The sequence below is a fragment of the Capsicum annuum genome, chromosome 10 (genome assembly GCF_002878395.1).
Source record: "Capsicum annuum cultivar UCD-10X-F1 chromosome 10, UCD10Xv1.1, whole genome shotgun sequence".
Classification (NCBI taxonomy): Eukaryota; Viridiplantae; Streptophyta; class Magnoliopsida; order Solanales; family Solanaceae; genus Capsicum; species Capsicum annuum.
This window is the reverse complement of record NC_061120.1, coordinates 111,774,487-111,784,626: the sequence shown is the minus strand read 5'-3', so window position 1 is coordinate 111,784,626 and position 10,140 is coordinate 111,774,487.

The window sequence follows — 10,140 nt, the reverse complement described above, 5'->3', positions numbered from 1 at the left end:
ACTCAGTTTAATTTTACAGAATTGGGACTATCAGAAATAGTCACTCAGCTAACAGTAATACAATATCAGTAAACTCAGATATCAGTCATTCAGTTTTCAAAACTTATTATCTAGTATTAAATGTGATCTCAGTTATAGTATACGAAGTTATGTGCATAGCATTGCATGATTAGTATTTTACAGCAGTTTTAGATATAATGTACTCGCACTCAGTTATATACATGATTTCTCAACTAGTTACTATTCATGGATATGAACCCCTGTATTCAACCTTACCTCACCTAGCATACCGGTACATTAAAGTACTGAAGCATATCTTTCTTTTGCATTATGATGTCTTAATCATAGGTTCAGACACACGGGCTCCTGACCGTACCTAGCAGCCCAGATTATCAGCAGCAGATTTAGTGGTAAGTCCTCATAGTTCGAGGATAGAGTATTATTTCAGTTATCAGTCTTTAGTAGTCAGAGTTAGTTGGGGGCTTGTCCCATAAAATCCATATTCATACAGTTCAGTTAGAGGCTCTTCAGACTAGATTATTTTAGATAGTTGTTCAGTTTTCAGTATTTATTTATCAGTATTCAGTTTTTGATTTTAGTTATGAATCTTATGGTATATTCAGCCTAATTTCCACATTATTACAGAGTTATTATTATTCAGTTATTACAATAGGTACTAGCATGGGTTAGCTTGTGGTCCTTCGAGATTATGAGCACTGTGTGATGTCTGGGGTGCAGACTTGGGGCGTTATATAAACTCAGCGGAGGTAACTAGTACTCGGATTTGTACCAAAAAGGTTAAGAAGTGTAGTATGAGTACCAAAATAATGTATACTCAGTAGGTATCATCGGCCAACTAATATATAAAAATGAAATAAAGAAAGTTAATATCTATAAGTCAAGGTACAGAATCAAACCTGAATCACCTTCATCATCACTGTATAAAATAAATGATCAACTAGAATGACAATATGACTATCCTATTAGTACATGCCAATAACATCATATATAAGGGGTAGTTGATCTGCAAGCGTAAAGCGACACTAATACAAGTACAACCGTGTAAATACCAAGTTGCCACATAAATCCCTTAGAGCATAATATAAAAGAACTCACCATAGCATCCCATACCACCGGGGAGTACACCTAAAAATAAAGAACCCATCACGGCATCCCATACCTTAGGAGAGTGCGTCAAAGGGTTAAATCATTAATGTATATAGATATATAACCAAATTCTCCTTTTCCATGGTTTCCATATTCCTATCTACGTGCATTTGGCCACATTTATAATCATCAACAATTACTGCAATAAAATAACATATACCAAAGTACTCATACCCATAGCCATAACAGCATATAGTTGTTTATCTCATCATTATACTCTACCTACTCATTATAAGCTAGCCAATGATTATTAATAAACCACTAATTTGCTAGTCATCAATGACCTCTAATTATTAGCCTAACCGATTTCTTACATAATCCTTAGAAACGATACACGGGATGGTATCTAACCATTATTCACTAAATAACCAACATCCAATAACTTGTCGAGTTTCACTACTAGACCACAGATGCCATTTAGCCAAAGCACAATTCTAGTCATCATAATCGCACAAGTCACCAACTAGCAAAAGACCACTAATCATCATTGAAACACTTATCTATCTAACCATTAACATCTTTTATTATCTAGCATCATTAATATACAAATCCTCAATTAATAGCTAAGCGACATCATAACTTAGTCATAAATATCATTAGTCATCACCAATGCTAAACTATTATCATCATTAGCCACTTAACAACCATAATTGCTAGATATTATATTTCAACTAAACAAGGTTCTTTAGGTAGAACACTAGACTTCTAGCCAACGAGTAAAACAATCACTTAATAGACAACTAGTTACCATATAGCTCATCTAATAGTTGATATTCCTCAATTAATCTGTTTATTCAATGCTATCTATACACACTAGGTGAATCCATGAATGCTATACAATATTCCACTTACCAACTAATCCTAACTCATTATTTGGCATACACTACTTTTACTCACTTTTTAATACTAGCAAGAACTACGGCGTTTAACAAGTAATTAGTATTGAGGAATTTTAACCGACATACCAAGAATAACATCTTATATTCAAAGCACATACGGATGTAATCGTATAAAAGCATAACCACACATAAACATATATATTTATATGTTTACCATACATAACATCATTATATCCTCCAGACTTAGCGAATATCACTATATCATCAATATATCCTCTGAACTAGTCGGGCATCATCATATCATCAATATATTCTTAGGACTTGCCGGCCATCAATATATCCTCTAGACTTTTCGGACTTCATCACATCATCACTATATTCCGCTGACTTACCGGGCATCATTACATCATCAATATATCCTCCAGATTTACCGGGCATCATCATATCATCAATATATCTTTGGACTTACCATGCATCATCACATCATAAATATATCCTCTGTACTTACCCGGCATCATCATAACATCAATTTATCATAACATCAATATATATGTGAAATCAAATCAATCATAAATGTAAGCCCCACGAGGGATAGAGTGAAAGAGAAGTAAGAAAGGGCATACCATTGTACCTCATCATTGATTATAAATATAATATATTAATAGGTGCATGAACATGTATGCATATGGTATGAACACTCAATATATTATTGGGCATAACAAAATCATTAGCATTGTCAAATACAAAGCCATAGTTTATACCTTCCAGAGCCCCTCTTTATTAGCATGATTCGCATTATTAGCACAAGAGGATTTTTAGCACAAACATTAGTTTAGTCATTAGGATTGAACATTATATGAGTAATAACATAATCCAAGGCCCACGTGGTAATTTAAGCAATTATTTAAGTGATAGCATAGTCATGGGTTTAATCTATAAGACATTTCATTTCTATCCAAGCAATATCAATAATCTAGCAACAAATCATGCACATCATTTCCAATACCAACATCATGAATAAATTATTTACTGGGGTTAGCCATCATATTACCAAAGGCACATTCTATGCGTTTAACATATATCTAGGTCACTAATGAAACTACATAGTCTAAGATTAAGGCGGGTCAAGCTCTGCTTCTAATATCCTGAATTTCTCTTTAAGTCTAACTTTTACCCGGACTAAGCTAAGCCATCTAAGTCATATCATAGAGTTTTATCAATCCACACTAGTTCTATAATTCAATTCTCCCTCAAGTATTACTCTTAATTCATCCAAAGCTACTAAGGCAATTTCCACAACTATGCCCAACTAAGGTCAACTTACTCTTTAATATGAGTGATAAGGTCACACTCATCTAACTAAGACAACTAGAGCATTCTCATGCTATTCATGAGATAACAAGTCCAACTAACCCGGGTTCTAATCTATAAGTCAAGTATAACATTTGTGAGTTCAAGAGCCTAAGTTGTTCAACTAATGGGAAACATCACCATCTACCTTTGTAACACCTAAAACCCCTCCCAATCTTAACAAAATATCAAATTCATACTTTAATAAAGATTAATCTAAAAAGAAGTATGCCTAGCCTACCTTGAATCAAAATATAGCTCACGAACCGATAACCTTATCTTTTCCTTTCCTCAATGCTTTTTCAAGGATCCAAGCTATCAAAAACACAATCTACGCATTATTATAAGAATATCAGTACACACATTATATCATTGTGTCTTTGGTCTAAAATGATACCAAATAATCCCAAGTGGGTCCCACTAATGTAAAATTAGTTTCTTAGTCCAACCCATTGTTTAAATACCATTAGAGAGTTATATCCGTCAAGAAATTGGTGCAAATCAAGCATATTTGGGCTAAAATCAAGCCCTCAAGCCATTTGAGATTTTGATCAAATAATCAAGAATTCAACACTATAAATGAAGCATTCATACCTTAGATTCTTTGTTAATCATGATTATGCAAGTTACTCATGCTCCCAATCAACACCCAAGACTTAATTTGTGGACTACACACTATTTGGGTTTATGGGACTCAAAGCAATTGCAAAATAGCTAATTCATGACCAAAAGGTCATTTAAATACTCCTTACCAGGTCCTCGGTGCACACAATCACCATCACTTAGGTAGCGATTGTGGCATTATGGTCGTGATACACACTCAACGATCGTAGTACCCTCTGTTGCACCAAATGATGGCTAAAACTTGGAATATTTTTCAAGTTTTATCCAATGCCTCAAGATACATATAGATCTAATATAAGAAAATAAAGCACGCAACCACACTGATTTCAACATTTTGGACGCATTAACAAAGTCAAATTTTATGTTTAAGGTTGTTTCAACTAGATATAGGTCCCATACCTAATTTCCAATTTATCAACTTTTTGACCAATAGGCTAAAAGGACTTCGGGTGAAGCAGGACTCGAACCAAAGGTCTAACCAACCTAAAATTGATATTCCAGAGCTGCTGGCATAGTTAGAATTCACATTCAATATCATTTCACTAAAGTTTTTGCTCGATAGCCATTTGAAACTAGCAAAAACTTCTAAACAGGAAAATGGTTCTAAAAAACAAACGAATTGCTCGATAACTAAACTATCAGTTCTAGTAAGTCATAAATTTCTTAGAGAAACTATGGTAAAGCTCTAACAGTGAAAATAAATAAAATCATGAAAAATTACATAAAAGGTCATTACAGTGCTACACACCCATAAAAGAGATTCTACTTGACACGGCTTTGTGGACACTCAATGACATCAAAGCTAGGCTCTGATACCAATTTTGTCACAAACTGAACCAGCACCTCGCCATGATGGGTATCTCAAGTCCACCGAGGATCAGAGACTACCTCTTTTTCCTGGTCAAACAAAACATAATATACTAGCCAGTGGATGGATTTTGAACATACAAAAAAATAGAAAATAATAAGCTCAAGGATATCTAAGAATGTCATCATCAATACCCAGTCCACAATAATATTTTACAAAGATTCCTTACTAGAAAACAACCTAAGTCAGAATATTCCCCTGGCCCTAACAATGACGATGACAATATAAATGTGAAGTCCTCAATTCTAATTAAAGAAACAAAAAACAGATAAAATGATCAAGTTGTTTAGAGAATGGAAGCTCACCACTTTACCACAATGATAAACTCTAAGATCACCTATCACTGTGATGGAAAAGTAGTAGTACCTTTGGATCCTGCATTGCATGAAGATACAACATCCAAAGACGGTTAGTGGGATGAGCACTAGTATGTAATTCAGGATAAGGGTAAAAAAGTGTCAGTCAAAAGTTTGATTTCAAACATATTATACATGTTCACATATATGCACAAATATATATAATAGATGTTGGGGTAGGGAATAAGGTTTATAATAATAGTAAAATATTATCCTAGTCTATGTAGCTCAATCATCAGAAACAGGCATCCACGGGCTATATAGGTTCAACTCTCCCTACTGAAAGGTCCCTAATGTGTGTTTGTCGCATGAATTAGGGATATCAAGGAAGACCGAAAAATTCCCTAACCCTACGTCAATCCTAAATACAAAATATATCAATAATGTAAACAATGCACACAGTCATCAAGACCAACCCTTACATTAGCAAACATGAGTTTCCAGTATAAGTCATTTAAGACACACACCTCACAGCTTAGATACATAACCCCCATTAAGCCTAATTAAAATAAATTTCACAAAATCCATTCATTAACCAAGGAACTATACATTAAGGCATACCATGGTATCGTCATACCATTTAGTTTGCAAGCTCATTAATATGCCATTACAATTTCATTAACTTGGGGGAATGCCTTGACCCCTTTTTGTTCATTAAATCAAATTGGAGGAATTTCTCGACCCCCTTTATTCATTAAATCAAAACATAGCCAACAATGCCCTTAAAATCCATGTTCATTGTTTAACCATTTATGCAATACAATATTGTAGGTGTGTAAGTCAAACTAAGAGACAATTCCATAATTCAAAACCATTTACACAAGTGGGTTGAGGGAATATAATTGCTCAAAAGCAATTTCCAAGTTCAAGACATCAATTTGGGAGATTATGTCAGCCTCCATTAAGATTCTCATGCCCATGCACCCCATTATTTCAAAAACACTCAATTAAATACATGAACAACTCATAAAAACCATGGGAAAATAATTCAAGAATCATCCATTCTAAAATCCTCAACCAACGTCAAAACCCACATTAAAATCCATACAATAAAACCATTTAAAACACATGTTTTTCACAAAAGAAGATTTGTGGATGAGTAACATGCCTGAAAGTATGATAAGTATAGAGAAAAATTACCCTTGAGTAGATTAACATTTAGTATCTTTTGCCTTGTATTTCTTTTGATACGAGTGGAATAGAGTAGATTCCCGTATGATCCGATAGCTGGGTCGTGATAGATTCAAGATCAGTATCTCAATGTATGCAATTTGGTATTTTTAAAGGGGTGGATTTGGCTAGATGAATAGAAGGTGATGGAATGGATGAATCTTGAAGAGAATTGATTTGGGTTTGTTCTTGGGAGTAAAGTAGCATAATATGGGGAAAATAATGCCCCAATGATGGCTATATATCGTGATATGGCGACCTGGGTTGATGGGGGAAAAGTCCCCATTTCCCCTGATTAATTTAAAGCAAAAATTTGTAACCCGTTTCTCGATTTTGCTCTTTGTCGTGATTCGGTACCATCACAGCAGCTTACTACCTCACACGAAAATGGCTATAACTTTTTATTCGAGTGTTGGATTAAGGCGAAAGTGGTATCGTTGGAAAGAGAATTCAATTATCTAAAATTTGGTGGGTCTTGAGATGGAATATTCTACATACATAAAAAGTTATACACTTTCAAAATTGACCCAGGTAGAATTGGACACCAAATTTTGAATTAATTTAATCTAAGTCACTTCTAAGAACATTATTCACCTAATAAGAACTTCACATACTTAAGATTAAATTCATGAAACAAGCATTTAATTATAGATCAAGAATATGGCAATTACCCCTTCACCATTATGCGGTGAAATTGTATTAAGCTACTGGAAAAGGACGAGTACGAATTTGCACTCTAGCGCGATGCGGTGCTATTGCGTTGTGCCACTGGAAATCAATAATTGGGAATTTGGACCTCTTTGCAACATGTCAATATCACAGAGGTCCACTATAATTGACAATTATGAAATTGTCCTTCACCACGACGCAGTGGTTGCTCAGGTGGGATACTGTCAACTTAAAAAATGCTTTAACTCCTCAACCAAGTATCGGATTTGGGCAAATTTGGTATCGATGGAAAGCATATTAATTTTCCACACAATGAAAGGTCTAAATCAGGAAAATTCTGAATGAAATAAATATTGTTTAATTTGAAAGCTATTCCTTAACATTCTAGGAATGAATTTAAGCTAGGAAAACTATAGGGTGTTACAATATCTCCCCCTTGGAAATATTCATTCTCGAATGTGGCTGGATAAGCTGAAAATACTGAGGAATCTGAGGCTATAAGCTATCATGCACAACTGAAATAAATTAAATAACTGAATCTAAAGCATACTGAGATTCTGAACTGATCTGTGAGTGCATGAATTTACATAAAAATAACTATATAGCTGAGATAAAAATGAGAGCGTCAACTTATGAGTAACCATTACTTTAGGCTGGATCTAATTTTGTGAGATAAAGAATGAGAGATTTATGACATGAAAATTCAGGGTATTACAACATCTCCCTCTTGGGACCGTTCATCCCTAAATAATACTGATTTAATTGAAATACTAGGAAATGACTGAGATGATGCATAGGATGCTTATAAGTTGAATCATGACTGATCATCTTGATTTTGAAACTGTAAAGTACACAAAGTGAACAAATTTACTCATAGAATTATATGACTAGATGGGAGGTTGAAAACCATAAAAACTTGTCTGTATGGCTGCTAGACTGAATTACTGGCTAAACGGGTTAACTCATACTGTACATTCCACTTCAAAAACTATATTCAACCTTTTACTAGGAATTCATTAATGCATAACACACCTATCCCCATATATACCAACATGGCGTTCAATCATATCTTCATAACCACGCATGTACTTTTAAACAAACACTCATGAAAGCACCTATCTCAAATTCTCTAATACTTCTATCAAAAAAAACTTTTATGCACTATTTAATTCTTAGGAAGACACACATAAATTATTCCCAACCAACCAAGTCATACACAAAAAGCTTCACCGCAATATTCGTTCATTTAAAGACCTACATAAAATAAGCATACAACAAACTTCCTAAACATAACACATTTACTCTCTCCCATCTACACAAGTATCCATCATCACTACTAGAATCTGGAAGTCTAACCTTGTTACTCATTCTTTCATCTCCCTCTTAGCTTTAAGCCATCACTCTAAGTCTGTGGAACCCTTTTCTATACCTTAAACCGAACTACACCCACTGCACTCTAGAGTTTGAAACACAACAATACACATAAATAATAAACTTACTCTAAAAGACTACACTTAAAAATGTAAAACCCACTTCCAAAAATTCCTTCTAGGGGACAACTCTATCTTTCTATAGCCCTACTAATCATCACATAATATCTTGAATACTTACTAACTTAGAATCTTCATGAGTATCACTACATCCTGAGTTTACCCCATCTAGAGCTTCAACCCTTATTTCTATTTTCTCAATCTTTAAGGATTCAAACTTAGATTCTAACGCTTGACACGGATATCATCAACATCTAATAAACCATACTACTTCCTTCATACTCTACTAATATGTAACGCCCCAAATATGGTACCCAGAATGCTACACAATGCTCATGGCCCTAGAGTACCATAAGCTAATCCATGACTAATATTTGTAACTGAGCGCTGAATAATATACTATAAATATACAGAATATAAGCTGTAAGGCCATAAGGTTCAAAACTGAACTAATATTGAATATAAAACAATGTATGTAATGGGGCATAATAATACCCAAAACTAAATAAACTGTCTGAAAATATATTGTAGTCTGAAAGCCTCTAAACTGTCTAAAATCTGTAAAGTTTATGGGACATGTCCCCAACTAACTTCGAAACTATTGAAATAATAAAGTAATAGAATAATCATGCTATTCTCAAATGATGAGGACTCACTATTAGTCTGGCTGCTGAACGTCTAATCTACTAAGGATGCTCAGGAGCTCGTGCTTCTAAACCAATGGTATAAAATACCATAGCGCAAATATGTCAGTACATTGAATGTACTGGTATGCAAGTAAGGTACGCTGATGCATAGGGTTTATATGCATAAACAATACTAACTAAATGGATAAAATGAATGCGTAACTGTAACTAAGATCGTGATAACACTGACTCATAAATTCAAATAATATGAATATATCTGAGTGCTAATATTGGGATACTAAATAACTGAGTCTATAGAGTATTGAGGAACTGATGTCATATTAAAAATAAAAGAATGACTATTTTTGATAGTTCTGATTAGAAAGAACTGGTCTGATTGGCATTATCTAACAGTCCTAAAACTGAAAACTAATAACATGAGTTTCATACAATTAATGTATGGTTAACTGAGTGACTGTGTCAGATAGTCCTAATTCTGATGGAACTAGATGAGTTCCATACTGAGCTGAGCTACTGTAACTGACAATCCTGAAATCTGTAGAACTAAACTGAGTTCTATTACTGAGATTAAATCTAAAGCTAAAACTATGGGAGGTAATCATCTAACTGACATGCCCCAAAACTAGTGAGGTCCAACCTATAACCTCAGCTAGAAGGGTGTCAGTACCATGCCATGGGTAAAGACAAGCTGTGAGTAAACCCTCACTAATAGGGAGCTCTTCCGTCAATCCCTCATAGTAGAAAAACTCAAATGAGGTGTATAATCCCTAGACTCATAGGGTATATCTGAACCTTTGCTAGCTACATAGTTCTGGAATGCAAGGATTGCTTCTAAGGATCACACGCTCTACTGACTGACAGTGTGTGTCCTCATCCCTGGGTTTACTCGGTGCTGAATCCTACACCCAACTAAAGAGACACTGAACTGAGTTAAACTGCACGAAACTATTACTGATTATA